The sequence below is a fragment of the Rhinoraja longicauda genome, chromosome 5, assembly GCF_053455715.1.
Source record: "Rhinoraja longicauda isolate Sanriku21f chromosome 5, sRhiLon1.1, whole genome shotgun sequence".
Classification (NCBI taxonomy): Eukaryota; Metazoa; Chordata; class Chondrichthyes; order Rajiformes; family Arhynchobatidae; genus Rhinoraja; species Rhinoraja longicauda.
Window position 1 is genome coordinate 2,270,881 of NC_135957.1, and position 18,250 is coordinate 2,289,130.

Consider the following 18,250-nt stretch of genomic DNA (forward strand, 5'->3'; position numbering starts at 1 on the left):
CTAAATTCTAGTGTATACAAACCCAGTTGCTCCAGTCTTTCAACATACGACAGTCCCGCCATTCCGGGAATTAACCTGGTGAACCTACGCTGCACTCCCTTAATAGAAAGAATGTCCTTCCTCAAATTTAGAGACCAAAACTGCACACAGTACTCCAGGTGTGGTCTCACTAGGGCCCTGTACAACTGCAGAAGGACCTCTTTGCTCCTATACTCAACTCTTCTTGTCATGAAGGCCAACATGCCATTGTAGCGACCATAGAGAATGGTCCAGGTCGTCGAACCCTCGGATTGGCCAGCGAGGTCACGTGGGAACGCGACCGTGGGGATTGGTCCAGGGAACGACATCGCTGATTGGCCAGCGATGTCAGGTGCGAGTTTGGCGCCCGATTTAGCCAGTTCGGCGAAGTCTTCAAGGAAGACAGTAAGTTTATATTGGTTGTCCTGTAACTTGTTGTTTATCTCTGTATTCGTGTATTGCGGCTGCAATAAACTTCGTCTACAACTAGCAAGTTTCGGACTCGCTATATTGGTGACCCCGAACGTGATCTGGACGATCACCGACTGAGCAGGAACCCGACGCCTCGTTGACGATGACCGAGCAGGGCACACCGGAGTCAAGCGCGGCAGGCGTTCATCTTCCGTTATTTTGGACGTACGCACCGCAAGCTTGGTTTATCCACGCCGAGGCCCAATTCCATATAAAGAAGGTGTCGGACGATTCCACGAAGTACTTCTAACTCGTCAGCGCTCTATCGCCGGACACAACCAAGCGCGTGATGCGGTTCATCGTAAATTCACCTGCGGAAAACAAGTATGAAACCATGAAGAAGGTATTACTGCGAACCTTCGGGTTAAATAAGCATGGTGGTGCGGCAAAACTTCTGCACCTACCGGAGCTTGGAGACAAACTGCCTTCCGTCCTCATGGCCGAAATGATGGTGCTAGCCGGTGAGCATACGGATTGCCCGATGTTTGAACAGGCATTCCGCGAGAAACTTCCCGAGGATGTCCGACTGCTGCTTACGGATTGTTCTTTTAAGGACCCCGAAGCATATGCAGCGAAAGCGGACGCGCTCATGGCGGCAAGAAACAAGGCAAGTGGTTCGATCAACAAAGTCTCGACATCGGTGACCACGCCACAGCGACAGCAAGATGGCGCCACGTCTCCCGCCAATTCTCCGAAAGCCCGCCAAAAAGATCCGCACAAGCGCGGCTGGTGCTATTATCACCTACGATGGGGTAACGAATCCCGCAACTGTCGTTTGCCTTGTACCTTCGCGGGAAATGCCTCGGCCGATCGTACATAGGGGCAGTTACGATTGGCCAGAACCGGCGCCTCTATGTCCATGATCGATTCACGGACACAGAATTTTTGGTCGACACGGGAGCCATCGTCAGCATAGTGCCGCCGACCGACCTCGAAACCAGATCGGGTAAGACAGGTCCCACCCTCATCGCGGTTAATGGCAGCCCAATCCGCACTTTCGGTACACGGAAGATGTCCCTTGGGTTAGGCCTCCGCACGTACGAATGGCCATTCATCATAGCTGACGTCAAACAAGCGATCCTGGGCGCAGATTTTCTCTGGGCTTTTTCACTGGTTCCTGATGTCCGCGGTAACGACCTCCGACCCTCTGCCGAAAATGAGCACGTCGCTCCGACAATCGCCTCCTCGCCCAGCCCTACTGTCCAGGCCGTCGTCGCGGCCCCCGACTCGTATGCTGCGATTCTGGCAGAGTTCCCAGAGCTGCTCGTCCAACGTTTCGACGCACCTTCGGCTAAGCACAGTGTGGTCCATCACATCCGCACCGAAGGCCCTCCCGTTTTCGCTCGGGCCAGGAGACTACCGCCAGACAAACTGGTGGTGGCAAGGGCGGAGTTCCGGAAGATGGAGGAAATGGGAATTGTCCGTCAGTCTGACAGCCCGTGGGCCTCGCCGTTACACATGGTCTCCAAGGCATCTGGGGGGTGGAGGCCATGTGGCGATTATCGGCGTCTCAATGCTATCACCACGGCTGATCGCTACCCCATACCGCACCTACAGGACTTTTCATCTGGCCTGGAAGGAGCGGTGGTGTTTTCCAAAATCGATTTGGTGCGAGGATACCATCAGATTCCGGTGCGACCGGAGGACATACAAAAAACTGCAACTATTACTCCGTTCGGGTTGTTTGAATGGTTGCGTATGCCTTTCGGTTTAAAGAACGCGGCACAGGCTTTCCAGCGACTGATGGATCGCGTGGGCAGGGGTTTACCCTTTGTGTTTATTTATTTAGACGACATCCTGGTAGCCAGTCCTCAGTGCAGGAACACCAGGCCCATTTGCGGACCGTGTTCCAGCGGCTCCAAGACCACGGGCTCATTATTCAACCCTCCAAATGTCAATTCGGCCTGCCCGCTCTCGATTTTCTAGGGCACAGAATTACCCCTGCCGGCGCTGTCCCTTTGCCAGAGAAGGTGGAGGCTATCCGGGCTTTTCCCAGGCCCACCACAGTTAAAGGGCTGCAGGAGTTCGTAGGCATGGTTAATTTCTACCATAGATTCGTTCCGGCAGCGGCGCGAGTTCTGCGCCCGCTTTTCCAATGCCTTGCAGGGAATCCGGTAGAGTTGTTGTGGTCCCCGGCCGCAGAGTCGGCTTTTACGGCAGCTAAGGCAGCCTTGGCAGACGCCACCATGTTGGTCCATCCGAGCCCCTCCGCCCCCACGGCCCTGACGGTTGACGCCTCTGACGTGGCGGTGGGTGGGGTTCTGGAGCAGCAGGTTGGTGGCCGTTGGCAGCCTTTAGCGTTTTTCAGCCGGCAACTAAATTCGGCCGAGCTGAAATATAGCGCATTTGACCGGGAGCTTCTAGCTCTCTATTTAGCTGTCCGTCATTTCAGGTATTTCCTCGAGGGCCGCCCATTTGTGGCCTTTACGGACCACAAGCCATTAACATTTGCTTTTTTGAAATTGTCTGACCCATGGTCGGCCCGCCAGCAGCGGCACCTGACTGCTATCTCCGAATTTACCACAGATGTCCGTCATATCGCGGGTAGGCTTAATGCCGTTGCGGACGCCCTGTCTAGACCTGCTTTTTCCCCTATTTCGGCGGTGGACTGCGAAGTGGATCCCCAGGAGCTTGCGGAGGCACAGCTCCTGGCGGATACCGTTTCGACGTACCAGTCCACCACTTCGGGATTGAAGTTGGCCCAGGTAGCTTGTGGGTCGGAGGGCACGAAAGTCTGGTGCGATGTTTCTCTTCCTCGTCCCAGGCCGGTAGTACCGCCCTCCCTTCAGCGCCGGGTTTTCGATGCCATTCATGGGCTGGCGCACCCGTCCATCCGCTCCACCTCTGCCTTGGTGGCAGCGAGGTTTGTCTGGCATGGCCTGCGGAAACAGGTAGCGGGGTGGGCACGTTCCTGCGTGCCCTGTCAGACCGCTAAAGTCCAGCGCCACGTCCAGCCCCCCGTACAGGATTTCGAAGTCCCGGCTTTTCGTTTTTTCCACATCCACGTGGATTTGGTCGGGCCTTTGCCTTCCTCCCGGGGCTACACCCACCTCCTCACGGTGGTGGATCGGTTCACCCGGTGGCCAGAGGCTTTCCCATTGTTTGATATTTCGTCCGCGTCTTGTGCTAGGGCTTTGGCCCTTCATTGGGTAGCTCGTTTCGGGGTCCCGGCAGTTATTACAACTGACAGAGGGCCACAGTTCACTTCGTCCCTCTGGGCCGCGCTGGCAGAACTGTACGGGTCCAAATTACAACCCCCAACTGCATATCACCCCCAGGCAAATGGACTCGTAGAAAGGTTCCACCGCCAACTTAAGGCGTCCCTCAGTGCAAGGCTTGAAGGCCCGGACTGGGTAGACCAACTCCCTTGGGTTCTTTTGGGCATCCGGACTGCTCCTAAGCCAGATCTCGGTGCGTCGTCCGCAGAGCTGGTATATGGCTCGACCCTTCGAGTACCCGGAGATCTGTTTCCGGACCCTTCAGCCCTGCTCCCTACAGTCCCAGCAGCGTTAGCATCTCTCCGGGAACGGGTGGGCTCCCTGGCTCCAGTACCAACTTCACGTCATGGGTGTCCTATGGTACATGAACCGTCTTCCCTGAAGGACTGTGAGTTTGTTTTTTTGCGTAAAGATGCCCATCGCGCCCCGTTGCAGAGAGTCTATCAAGGGCCGTTCCGGGTTTTACGTAAGGGAACGGCTACTTTCACCTTAGACATGGGCGGCAAGAGTGAACTCGTCTCGGTGTCCCGGCTCAAACCTGCCCATTTGGACCCGGATCAACCAGTCCTGGTCGGTCAAACCCCTAGAAGAGGCCGACCTCCGTTAGTTCCGCCCAGTCCACAAACCCCCGTTCCGACAGTTCCTCCAGGACCCCCCGTTTCGGCAGTTCCCCTAGGACCCCCCGTTTCGGCAGTTCTTCTAGGACCCCCTGTGCCGGTAGTTCCTCCAGAACCTCCCGTGCCGGCTGTTCCACCAAGTCCGGAACCTCCGGCTCCTGTGGTGCAGGCTGTCCCTCTCCGTACTCGTTATGGTCGCGAAATCCGGCTCCCTGCTAGGTTCCGCACCTCGGGTTTTGGGGGGGGTCATGTAGCGACCATAGAGAATGGTCCAGGTCGTCGAACCCTCGGATTGGCCAGCGAGGTCACGTGGGAACGCGACCGTGGGGATTGGTCCAGGGAACGACATCGCTGATTGGCCAGCGATGTCAGGTGCGAGTTTGGCGCCCGATTTAGCCAGTTCGGCGAAGTCTTCAAGGAAGACAGTAAGTTTATATTGGTTGTCCTGTAACTTGTTGTTTATCTCTGTATTCGTGTATTGCGGCTGCAATAAACTTCGTCTACAACTTACAAGTTTCGGACTCGCCATACCATTAGCTTTCTTCACTGCCTTCACTTTCTTCACTGCCTGCCATGCTTACTTTCAGTCTCGTCCCAAAACATTGCCTATTCATGTTCTCCAGAGACGCTGCCTGGCCTGCTGAGTTGCTCCAGCACTTTGTGTCTTTTCTTTAATAAACCAGCATCTGCAGTTCCTTGTGTTGATAATTGACGTGTTTGGTTTATTATGGTCACCTATACAGTGAAAAGATTATTTTGGTGCATGCTATCCAGTCAGCAGAAAGACTATACATGATTACAATCAAGCTGTCCACAGTGTACAGGTGTGTACAGTGTACAGTGTAAAGGTGGGATGATCGACTAGTGTGAACGGGTGATCGATGGTCTGCGTGGACTCGGTGGGCCGAAGGGCCTGTTTCCGCGCTGTATCACTAAAAGGGATGGGTGACGTTTCGAGTCGGGACCCTTCTTCAGGTGGGGCGAGCCTGGCATCTTCGCCAGCATGGGCACTCTGATGGGCTAGCATGGACGAGTTAGGCCGAAGGGTGAAGTTTCCCTGCTATATGTATCCACGACTCTGGTATCTGGCTTGCACCTTCTTAAGAAATGCTGCAGCAGTTTTAATAAAGAAGGGCGCACATTTGTACTACATAGCTATTGCAAAAAGGGAACATAGGTCTTGCTTGCACCTTCTTAAGAAATGCTGCATGCAGCAGTTTTAATAAAGAAGGGTGCAAATTTGTACTACAGAACCATTGCAAAAAGGGAATATAGGTCTTGCTTGCACCTTCTTAAGAAATGCTGCAGCAGTTTTAATAAAGAAGGGCGCACATTTGTACTACAGAGCCTTAGCAAAAAAAGGGGACATAGGTCTTGCTTGCAGTTTTTTAAGAAATGCTGCATGCAGCAGTTTTAATAAAGAAGGGTGCAAATTTGTACTACAGAACCATTGCAAAAAGGGAACATGGGTCTTATCCACCCTGAAGGATAATCCTGCAATTTGACCCGTGCAACTGATTGCAACATTACATTGAACATCCGCATCTGGGTGTCTCGACAAGGCAGCCAATCATTTGGCCGCTGTATTTGCATGGTACTCAGTGTTTGACGTTTAGGGGCAATTAAATGAGTAATATTAATTGCAGTGCATTCCGCATTCGTTAAATGTGAGAGTGAGGTGGACTCAATTCATCAAAAAGTGATGTGAATTTTCAACACCATAGTTGAAAGGTGTTATGGTTATTGGTGCTTTATATACAGCTGGAGCACCTTTTTCATTGTGCCTGGATGATCCTCAGTGGTCTGGGGTGCAGGCTTCAAACCTGTAGCTGTCTAGCGACAGAGTGGTTCAATTCCACCTTCCGGGCGTTGCCTTTACCTGCCCTTACTACTGTGTGTAGCTAATGGTTGCTACTACTAACTCCATATTGAATTACAAAACATCCCAAGGATGTAATTTACTTTATGCTGACCTTGCAAAACCTGCCACACAGTCATAGTTGCTTTACTGTGCAGATGTTGGTTTAAACTGGATATATAGACACAAAAAAACATATCTATGGAATTCTCTGCAAAGTGGAGGTCAATTCTCTGGATAGAGCTCTTAATGATAGAGGAGTCAGGGGGTATGGGGAGAGGGCAGGAACGGGGTACTGATTGGTACCAGGTTCCCTCAGGTCAATAGGTGCAGGAGGAGGCCATTCGGCCCTTTGAGCCAGCACCGCCATTCAATGTGATCATGGCTGATCATTCTCAATCAGTACCCCGTTCCTGCCTTCTCCCCATACCCCCTGACTCCGCTATCCTTAAGAGCTCTATCTAGCTCTCTCTTGAATGCATCCAGAGAATTGGCCTCCACTGCCTTCTGAGGCAGAGAATTCCACAGATTCACAACTCTCTGACTGAAAAAGTTTTTCCTCATCTCAGTTCTAAATGGCCTACCCCTTATTCTTAAACTGTGGCCTGGTTCTGGACTCCCCCAACATTGGGAAAATGTTTCCTGCCTCTAACGTGTCCAACCCCTTAATAATCTTATACGTTTCGATAAGATCTCCTCTCATCCTTCTAAATTCCAGTGTATACAAGCCTAGTCGCTCCAGTCTTTCAACATATGATAGTCCCGCCATTCCGGGAATTAACCTAGTAAACCTACGCTACACGCCCTCAATAGCAAGAATATCCTTCCTCAAATTTGGAGACCAAAACTGCACACAGTACTCCAGGTGCGGTCTCACTAGGGCCCTGTACAACTGCAGAAAGACCTCTTTGCTCCTATACTCAACTCCTCTTGTTATGACGGCCAACATTCCATTGGCTTTCTTCACTGCCTGCTGTACCTGCATGCTTCCTTTCAGTGACTGATGCACTAGGACACCCCGATCTCGTTGTACGTCCCCTTTTCCTAACTTGACACCATTCAGATAATACTCTGCCTTCCTATTCTTACCACCAAAGTGGATAACCTGACACTTATCCACATTAAACTGCATCTGCCATGCATCCGCCCACTCACACAACCTGTCCAAGTCACCCTGCAACCTCATAGCATCTTCCTCACAGTTCACACTACCACCCAGCTTTGTATCATCTGCCGACTTGGGGCTACTGACTATCCCGCGGTCTAGGCTTAAGCTCAGGGGTGACCGTGCTTTTGCAGTTGCAGCTCCTAGACTGTGGAACAGCATCCCTCTCCCCATCAGAACTGCCCCCTCCCTCCAACGACTCCTTTAAGTCCAGGCTCAAAACCTATTTCTACTCCCTAGCGTTTGAGGCTCCTCTGAGGGGGCGCTGTGAACTGTTTATGTATGTGCTGTTATGTTTGTGTGCCATTGTATGTTCGTTTCTTAGTACCTGAACTGATGTACAGCACTTTGGTCAACGTGGGTTGTTTTTAAATGTGCTATACAAATAAAATTGACTTGACTTGATTGTGGATGATCAGCCATGATCACATTGAATGCTGGGGCGAATGGCCTACTCCTGCACCTATTGTCTATGCTATAACCACTTATGAGGTGTTTGCACAGTAATCAGCCAGAACCAGATTGAGGGAGTGCAGCGTAGGTTCACCATGTTAATTCCCGGGATGGCGGGACTGTCGTATGTTGAAAGACTGGAGCAACTGGGCTTGTATACACTGGAATTTAGAAGGAAGAGAAGGGATCTTATAGAAACATCTAAGATTATTAAGGGGATTGGACACGCTAGAGGCAGGAAACATGTTCCCAATGTTGGGGGAGTCCAGAACCAGGGGCCACAGTTTAAGAATAAGGGGTAGGCCATTTAGAACGGAGATGAGGAAAAACGTTTTCAGTCAGAGAGTTGTGAATCTGTAGAATTCTCTGCCTCAGAAGGCAGTGGAGGCCAATTCTCTGGATGCTTTCAAGAGAGAGCTAGATAGAGCTCTAGAGGATAGAAGAGTCAAGGAATTCCACAAATTCACAACTCTGCGTGAAAACGTTTTTCCTCAAGTTAGAGGAGCAGAACTAGGCCATTCAGCCCATCAAGCCTACTCCGCCAATCATGCCTTCTCCCCATAACCCTTGACACCTATTCTGAGTTTGAGTTTAGTTTATTGTCACATGTACCGAGGTACAGTGAAAAGCTTTTGTTGCGTGCTAACCAGTAAGCGGAAAGACAATACAAGATTACAATCGAGCTGTCCGCAGTGTACAGATACATGGTAAACCATGTTATAGGAAAGATATTGTCAAGTTTGAAAGGGTTCAGAGAAGATTGACGAGGATGTTGCCAGGACTCGAAGGGCCGAATAGCCTACTCCTGCACCTATTGTCTATTGCTATTGACTAGAGGGTGTGAGCTACAGGGAGAGGTTGAGTAGGCTGGGTCTCTATTCCATGGAGCGCAGGAGGATGAGGGGTGATCTTATAGAGGTGTACAAAATCATGAGAGGAATAGATCGGGTAGATACACAGTCTTTTGCCCAGAGTAGGGGAATCGAGGACCAGAGGACATAGGTTCAAGGTGAAGGGGAAAAGATTGAATAGGAATCCGAGGGGTAACTTTTTCACACAGAGGGTGGTGGGTGCATGGAACAAGCTCCCAGGAGAGGTAATTGAGGCTGGGACTATCCCATTGTTTAAGAAACAATTAGACAGGTTTGGAGGGATATGGACCAAGCGCAGGCAGGTGGGACTAAGGTGGGACTAGTGTAGCTGGGACATGTTGGCCGGTGTGAGCGAGTTGGGTCGAAGGGCCTGTTTCCACACTGTATCACTCTAAAGAGAATAATGTGAATAACGTTTAGTGCAAGATAAGCTAGTAAAGACCAATTAAAGATAGTCCGAGGGTCTCCAATATTGGAGATAGTAGTTCAGCACTGCTCTCTGGTTTTGCTGGGATGGTTCAGTTGCCTGATAACAGCTGGGAAGAAACAGTCCCTGAATCTGGAGCTGTGCGTTTTCACACTTCTGTACCTTTTGCCCGATGGGAGAGGGGAGAAGAGGGAGTGGCCGGGGTGAGACTGGTCCTTGATTATGCTGCTGGCCTTGCCGAGGCAGCGTGAGGTGTAGATGGACAGTAGATTGCCAGACAGTAAGGCTCGTTTTTTTTCCTCTTTCTCCACAGATGCTGCCTGATCGGCTGGGTGTATTCCCAAAACATTCTTGTTTTCAATTCATTGTTGTTACCTGTGGTGTCGGTTTACAGTTCCTAATAGTGGTCGAACCACAGTTCACCACACATGGCTGCACGATTGCGCAGCGGTAGAGTTGCTGCCTTACAGTGCTTACAGCGCCAGAGACCCGGGTTCCATCCTAGCTACGGGTGCTGGCTTGTCTGTATGGAGTTTGTACGTTCTCCCCGTGACCTGCGTGGGTTTTCTCCGAGATCTTCGGTTTCCTCCCACACTCCAAAGACGTACAGGTTTGTAGATTAATTGGCTTGGTATCAATGTAAAAATTGTCCCTCGTATAGGATGGTGTTAATGTGCGGGGATCGCTGGTCGGCGCGGAATCGCTGTATCTCTAAACTAAACTAGATAATCAAGAAAGTTCAACTTGAATAAACACACTTTATCACTCGGACAGAAGGTAGACACAAAATGCTGGAGTAACTCAGCGGGTCAGGCAGCATCTCGGGAGAGAAGGAATGGGTGATGTTTCGGGTTGAGACTTTCTTCAGACTGATGTCAGGGGAGACGGCGGGACAAAGATAGAATGTAGTCAGAGACAGGAAGACTAGTGGGAAGGGGAGGGGATGGAGAGAGAGAGGGAAAGCAAGGGCTAGTTGAAGTTAGAGAAGTCAATGTTCATACCGCTGGGGTGTAGACTGCCCAAGCGAAATATGAGGTGCTGTTCCTCCAATTTGCGCTGGGCCTCACTCTGACAATGGAGGAGGCCCAGGACAGAAAGGTCAGATTAGGAATGGGAGGGGGAGTTGAAGTGCTGAGCCACCGGGAGATCAGGTTGGTTGAGACGGACTGAGCGAAGATGTTGAGCGAAACGATCGCCAAGCCTGCGCTTGGTCTCGCCGATGTGGAGAAGTTGACACCTGGAGCAGCGGATACAGTAGATGAGGTTGGCAACTATTCACCAGATTAGTCAGCACTGTGTGTGTCTGCATGTGAGCAACTCCTCCAACTTCCCCTTACTCTCACAGCTGGCTTTAAAGAGGAATTTTAATGCCCCATTGGTTCCTCGATGTATGCTGGGATGTGAACTTTGGTTGACTTGCATGTATGAAGGTCACAGAACTGCCTTGACAGCCACAGCTGCCCAATTTATTTAACGTCGGCAAATGTTGAGTTAAATCCGGGTCTGGCATTTAGTTTTTACTTTAGTTTGGAGATACAGGGCGGAAACAGGCCCTTCGGCCCACCGGGTCCGCGCCGACCAGCGATCCCCGCACACTAACACTATTCTACACCCACTAGGGACAATTTTTACATTTACCCAGCCAATTAACCTACAAACCTGTACGTCTTTGGAGTGTGGGAGGAAACCGAAGATCTCGGAGAAAACCCACGCAGCGGGTCAGGCAACATCTCTGGGGAACATGGATGGATGACGTTTCACAGAGTGCTGGAGTAACTCAGCGGGTCAGGCAGCATCTCTGGAGAACATGGATGGGTGACGTTTCACAGAGTGCTGGAGTAACTCAGCGGGTCAGGCAGCATCTCTGGAGAACATGGATGGGTGCCGTTTCACAGAGTGCTGGAATAACTCAGCGGGTCAGGCAGCATCTCTGGAGAACATGGATGGGTGACGTTTCATTTTGGGACTCTTCTTCAGATATAGGCAAATGGATATGCAGGAATACAGTTGTACAGGGCCCTGGTGAGGCCACATCTGGAGTACTGTGCGCAGTTTTGGTCTCCTAATTTGAGGAAGGACATCCTTGCTATTGAGGCAGTGCATTGTAAGTTCACAAGGTTAATCCCCGGGATGGCGGGACTGTCATATGAGGAAAGATTGTAAAGACTAGGCTTGTATTTAGATACACTGGAATTTAGAAGGATGAGAGGGGATCTTAAACGTATACAATTATAATAGGACTGGACAAGGTAGATGCAGGAAAAATGTCCCCAATGTTGGGGGAGTCCAGAACCAGGGGCCACAGTTTAAGAATATGGGGGCCATTTAAAACTGAGGTGAGAAAAACGTTTTCACCCAGAGAGTTGTGAATGTGTGGAATTGTCTGCCACAGAGGGCAGTGGAGGCCAATTCTCTGGATGAATTTAAAAGAGAGTTAGATAGAGCTCTAGGGGCTAGCGGAATCAAGGGATATGGGGAGAAGGCAGGCACGGGTTACTGATTGTGGATGATCAGCCATGATCACAATGAATGGCAGTGCTGGCTCGAAGGGCCGAATGGCCTCCTCCTGCACCTATTTTCTATGTTTCTATGTTTCTATCATTTTGAACGGTGGTGCTGGCTCGATGGGCCGAATTGCCTACTCCTGCACCACTTTTCTAAGTAGCTCCGTACAGACAGCACCCATAGTCGGGATCGAACCCGGGACTCCGGCGCTGCAAGGCAGCAACTCTGCCGCTGCGCCACCGTGCCGCCCTAAATGTTGATCACCTGCTCGCGGCCCTATGTGTGTACTGGTGAGTTCAGGAAAAGGGCCTTCAAAACGTGTGACGCAGATTGTGGTCAGCTAGTGACGAGGGAAATTCATCCCTGACCACATCTCTGTTATTAGCGGCGAATCTGAAAGCGAAGTGATTTTGCCGAGATAACATTTTGATGCTTCTGTTGCGGAGGTCGTAACTCAGGGGGAAACAGGTGCTTTCCAGCTGCACAGGGAACTAAGTGCCAGTCATTGAGGCAGGGAGTGAAGGATGTGTCGTGTAAGATGGTTGGTGACTTGAATCAGATTGATTCCTGGGATGGCAGGACTTTCATATGAAGAAAGACTGGATAGACTCGGCTTGTACTCGCTGGAATTTAGAAGACTGAGGGGGGATCTTATAGAAACTTACAAAATTCTTAAGGGGTTGGACAGGCTAGATGCAGGAAGATTGTTCCCGATGTTGGGGAAGTCCAGAACAAGGGGTCACAGTTTAAGGATAAGGGGGAAGTCTTTTAGGACCGAGATGAGAAAGTTTTTTTTCACACAGAGAGTGGTGAATCTGTGGAATTCTCTGCCACAGAAGGTAGTTGAGGCCAGTTCATTGGTTATATTTAAGAGGGAGTTAGATGTGGCCCTTGTGGCTAAAGGGATCAGGGGGTATGGAGAGAAGGCAGGTACGGGATACTGAGTTGGATGATCAGCCATGATCATATTGAATGGTGGTGCAGGCTCGAAGGGCCGAATGGCCTACTCCTGCACCTATTTTCAATGTTTCTAAGTTTCTATCAGAACTCTCAGCGAAAATCCAAACACATGAATGCATTTCACAGGAAAAGGCACAAAGTGCTGGAGTAACTCAGTGGGTGGGTCACGAAGCATCTCTGGAGATAGAGCAGTCAATAATCATCAGTGCCTGACTGATCTTTTTGGTTTTAGTTTAGAGATGCAAGGCGGAAACAGGCCCTTCGGCCCACCGGGTCCGCGCCGACCAGCGATCCCCACACATTAACACCATCCTACACCCACTGGGGACAATGTTTACATTTACCAAGCCAATTAACCTACAAACCTGCACGTCTTTCGAGTGTGGGAGGAAACCGAAGATCTCGGAGAAAACCCACGCAGGTCACGGGGAGAACGTACAAACTCCGTACAGACAGCACCCGTAGTCGGGATGGAACCCGGGTCTCAAGCGCTGCATTCGCTGTGAGGCTGCAACTCTACCGCTGCGCCACCGTGACCGTCCTCGTGTAGCTGGGACATTGTTGGCCTGGACATTGTGGGCAAGCTGGGCTAAGGTCCTGTTTCCACACTGTATCACTCTATGGCTGTGGTTTGGAGAAGGGGAAGTGATTGAATGGGCCGGGACCCTTTGCGTCATCTTTTGGCCTTTTGGGCTTCAGCTACACTGTATGTTCATCCTCCTATTACCTAATCTTTGTTTCATTTCCCTCTTTAACTTCACTGACGACTCCTTAGACTGACAACTGCACTTTGATACACCATATGTGCAGTTAGAAAAACATGTAGACAGAGAAAACAGAGAAAAATAAATGTCGGAGTAGGCCATTCGGCCCTTCGAGCCAGCACCGCTATTCAATATGATCATGGCTGATCATCCAAAATCAGTACCCCGTTCCTGCTTTCTCCCCACTTCCCTTGATTTCCTTAGCCCTAAGAGCTAAATCTAACTCTCTCTTGAAAACATCCAGTGAATCGGCCTCCACTGCCTTCTGTGGCAGAGAGTTCCACAGATTCACAACTCTCTGGGTGAAAAAGTTTTTCATCATCTCAGTCCTAAACAGCCTCCCCTTTATTCTTAGACTGTGACCCCTGGTTCTGGACTCCCCCAACATCGGGAACATTCTTCCTGCATCTAGCCTTTAAGAACTTTATATGTTTCTATACGAAACTGAGAATAAGAAATGATGGGTCCCTTAAATGTGTATATTTTAATGCTAGGAGCATTGTAAGAAAGGTGGATGAGCTTAGAGCCTGGATTGACATCTGGAAGTATGATGTTGTGGCGATCAGTGAAACATGGTTGCAGGAGGGTTGCGATTGGCAATTAAATATTCCAGGATTTCATTGTTTCAGATGTGATAGAATCGGAGGGGCAAGAGGTGGGGGTGTTGCATTGCTTGTCAGGGAGGATATCACAGCAGTGCTTTGGCAGGACAGACTAGAAGGCTCGATTAAGGAGGCTGTTTGGGTGGAACTCAGAAATGAGAAAGGTTTAGCAACACTTATAGGGGTGTATTATAGACCGCCAAATAGGGAACGAGAATTGGAAGAGCAAATATGTAAGGAGATAGCAGATATTAGTAGTAAGCACAGAGTGGTGATTGTGGGTGATTTCAATTTTCCGTATATAGACTGGGAATCACATTCTGTTAAAGGGCTGGATGGTTTGGAGTTTGTAAAATGTGTGCAGGATAGTTTTTTGCAGCAATACGTAGAGGTGCCTACCAGAGAAGGGGCAGTGTTGGACCTCCTGTTAGGAAATGAGATGGGTCAGGTGACGGAGGTATGTGTTGAGGAGCACTTTGGGTCTAGTGATCATAATGCCATTAGTTTCAATATCATTATGGAGAAGGTCAAATCTGGACCAAGGGTTGAGATTTTGGATTGGAGAAAGGCTAATTTTGAGGAGATGAGAAAGGATTTAAAAGGAGTGAAATGGAAATTGTTGTTTTATGAAAAGGATATAATAGAGAAATGGAGGATATTTAAAGGTGAAATTTTGAGAGTACAGAGTCTTTATGTCCCTGTTCGGTGGAAAGGAAAGAATAATAATTTGAAAGAGCCGTGGTTTTCCAGGGAAATTGGACACTTGGTTCGGAAAAAGAGGGAGATATACAATAAATATAAGCGGCAGGGAGTAAATGAGGTTCTTGAGGAATATAAAGAATGTAAAAGGAATCTTAAAAAGGAAATTAGAAAAGCGAAAAAAAGATATGAGGCTGCTTTGGCAAGTAATGTAAAAGTAAACCCCAAGGGGTTCTACAGATATGTCAATAGCAAAAGGATAGTGAGGGATAAAATTGGTCCATTAGAGAGTCAGAGTGGACAGCTATGTGCTGAGCCGGAAGAAATGGGGGAGATATTAAACAATTTCTTTTCTTCGGTATTTACCGAGGAGAAGGATATTGAATTATGTGAGGTAAGCGAAACAAGTAGAGTAGTGATGGAAATTAGGATGATTAAAGAAGAGGAGGTACGGACACTTTTGAAGAATATAAAAGTGGATAAGTCTCCAGGTCCTGATAGGATATTCCCTAGGACATTGAGGGAAGTTAGTGCAGAAATAGCAGGGGCTATGACGGAAATATTTCAAACGTCATTAGAAACAGGGATGGTGCCGGAAGATTGGCGCATTGCGCATGTTGTGCCTTTGTTTAAAAAAGGTTCTAAAAGTAAACCTAGCAATTATAGACCTATTAGTTTGACGTCTGTGGTGGGAAAATTAATGGAAAAGATACTTAGGGACAATATATATAATTATTTGGATAATCAAGGCCTGATTAGAAACAGTCAACATGGATTTGTGCCTGGAAGGTCATGTTTGACTAATCTTCTTGAATTTTTTGAAGAGGTTACCAGGGAAATTGATAAGGGCAAGGCTGTGGATGTTGTCTATATGGACTTCAGTAAGGCATTTGACAAGGTTCCACATGGAAGGTTGATTAAGAAGGTTAAATCGTTGGGTATTAATAGTGAGGTTGCAAGATGGATTCAACAATGGCTGAATGGGAGATACCAGAGGGTAACGGTTGACAATTGTATGTCAGGTTGGAGGCCAGTGTCTAGTGGAGTGCCCCAAGGATCTGTGTTGGGTCCACTGTTGTTTGTCATTTACATTAATGATCTGGATGATGGTGTGGCAAATTGGATTAGTAAATATGCAGATGATACTAAGATAGGTGGAGTAGTTGATAGTGAGGTAGATTTTCAAAGTCTACAGAGAGACTTGGGCCTTTTGGAAGGGTGGGCTGAAAGATGGCAGATGGAGTTTAATGCTGATAAGTGTGAGGTGCTGCATTTTGGTAGGACAAATCAAAATAGGACGTACAGGGTAAATGGTAGGGAATTGAGGAATGCAGTGGAACAGAGGGATCTGGGAATAACTGTGCATTGTTCCCTGAAGGTGGAATCTCATGTGGATAGGGTGGTGAAGAAGGCGTTTGGTATGCTTGCCTTTATAAATCAGAGCATCGAGTATAGAAGTTGGGATGTAATGTTGAAATTGTACAGGGCATTGGTGAGGCCGAATCTGGAGTATGGTGTGCAGTTCTGGTCGCCAAATTATAGGAAGGATGTCGACAAAATGGAGAGGGTACAGAGGAGATTTACTAGAATGTTGCCTGGGTTTCAGCACTTAGGCTACAGAGAGAGGTTGAACAGGTTGGGTCTTTATTCTTTGGAGCGTAGAAGGTTGAGGGGGGACTTGATAGAGGTTTTTAAAATTATGAGAGGGACGGACAGAGTTGACGTGGGTAGGCTTTTCCCTTTGAGAGTGGGGAAGATTCCAACAAGGGGACATAGCTTCAGAATTGAGGGACAAAGGTTTAGGGGTAACATGAGGGGGAACTTCTTTACTCAGAGGGTTGTGGCTGTATGGAATGGGCTTCCGGTGGAAGTGGTGGAGGCTGGCTCGATTTTATTATTTAAGAGTAAATTGGATAGGTATATGGATAGGAGGGGATTGGAGGGTTATGGTCTGAGTGCAGGTAGATGAGACTAGGTCAGGGAGAATGGTCGGCGTGGACTGGTAGGGCCGGACAGGCCTGTTTCCATGCTGTAGTTGTTATATGTTATATGTAATAGCACATGCATCCCTTTCCATCCTTGTAAATTCCAGTGAATGTTAGCCGAGTCGACCCATTCTTTCATCAATTGCAAATGAACCTTTTAACCCCGTTTAACTACCGAAGGGAAAGCCAAACACAATCCCTCAGCATGGTGGCGCAGCGCTAGAGTTGCTGCCTCACAGCGCCAGAGACCCGGGTTCCATCCCGACTACGGGCGCCGTCTGTACGGAGTTTGTACGTTCTCCCCGTGACCTGCGTGGGTTTTCTCCGAGATCTTCGGTTTCCTCCCACACTCCAAAGACGTATAGGTTTGTAGGTTAATTGATTGGGTAAATGTAAAAATTGTCCCTAGTGTGTGTAGGATAGTGTTAATGTGCGGGGATCGCTGGGCGGCGCGGACTCGGTGGGCCGAAGGGCCTGTTTCCGCACTGTATCTCTAAATCTAAATCTAAATCTCCCTTCCACTGACTCCATCTACACCTCACGCTGCCTCGGCAAGGCCAGCAGCATAATCAAGGACCAGTCTCACCCCGGCCACTCCCTCTTCTCCCCTTTTCCATCGGGCAAAAGGTGCAGAAGTGTGAAAACGCACACCTCCAGATTCAGGGGCAGTTTCTTCCCAGCTGTTATCAGGCAACTGAACCATCCCACCACAACCAGAGAGCAGTGCTGAACTACTATCTACCTCATTGGTGACCCTCGGACTATCCTTGATCGGACTTTTCTGGCTTTACCTTGCACTAAACGTCATTCCCTTATCATGTATCTGTACACTGTGAACGGCTCGATTGTAATCATGTTTTGTCTTTCTGCTGACTGGTGAGCACGCAACAAAAGCTTTTCACTGTACCCCGGTACACGTGACAATAAACTAAACTGAACTGAACTGAACCTCATGCTTGATATACTTGATCCACAGTTCCCAGTTCTCTGGGGGAGGCCATTTGGCCCTTCGAGCCAGCACCGCCATTCATCGTGATCATGTCTGATCATCCACAATCAGTAACCCGTGCCTGCCTTCTCCCCATATCCCTTGATTCCGCCAGCCCCTAGAGCTCTATCCAACTCTCTTTCAAATTCATCCAGTGAATCGGCCTCCACTGCCCTCTGTGGCAGAGAATTCCACAAATTCACAACTCTCTGGGTGAAAAAGTTCTTTCTAATCTCAGTTCTAAATGGTCTCCCCCAGTGAATGCAAGCCCAGTCTTTCCACATATTTCCCCATACGACAGTCCCATCATCCCGGGGATTAACCTGGTGAACCTACGCTGCACTGCCTCAATAGCAAGGACGTCCTTCTTCAAATTGGGAGACCAAAACTGCACACAGTACTCCAGATGTGGTCTCACCAGGGCCCTGTACAACTGAGGAAGGACCTCAACCCAATTCCTGGTGATCGATGCAACGCTGAATGTTTTACACAGTTTTTTTTCCAGTGAGTCATAAGCATTGCCACACAATCCATGGCAGCCAGGATGTATGAGTCACTCTCGATAGAAAGTCAAACACCTCTAAGAGGCTGTTTAAAAATTAACCTTCACTGCATACCCAGTACCTGACCTATTGACGGCATAAAGTG

The 18,250-nt window shown here is 49.0% G+C and overlaps 1 non-coding gene across 1 annotated transcript; it reads left to right on the forward strand.

The window, feature by feature from the left end:
- The first annotated feature begins 6,106 nt into the window (after positions 1-6,106).
- On the forward strand, positions 6,107-6,193 carry trnastop-uca (transfer RNA opal suppressor (anticodon UCA)). Its single transcript has one exon. It is a non-coding gene; the product is annotated as a tRNA-Sec (tRNA).
- The last annotated feature ends 12,057 nt before the right edge of the window (positions 6,194-18,250 follow it).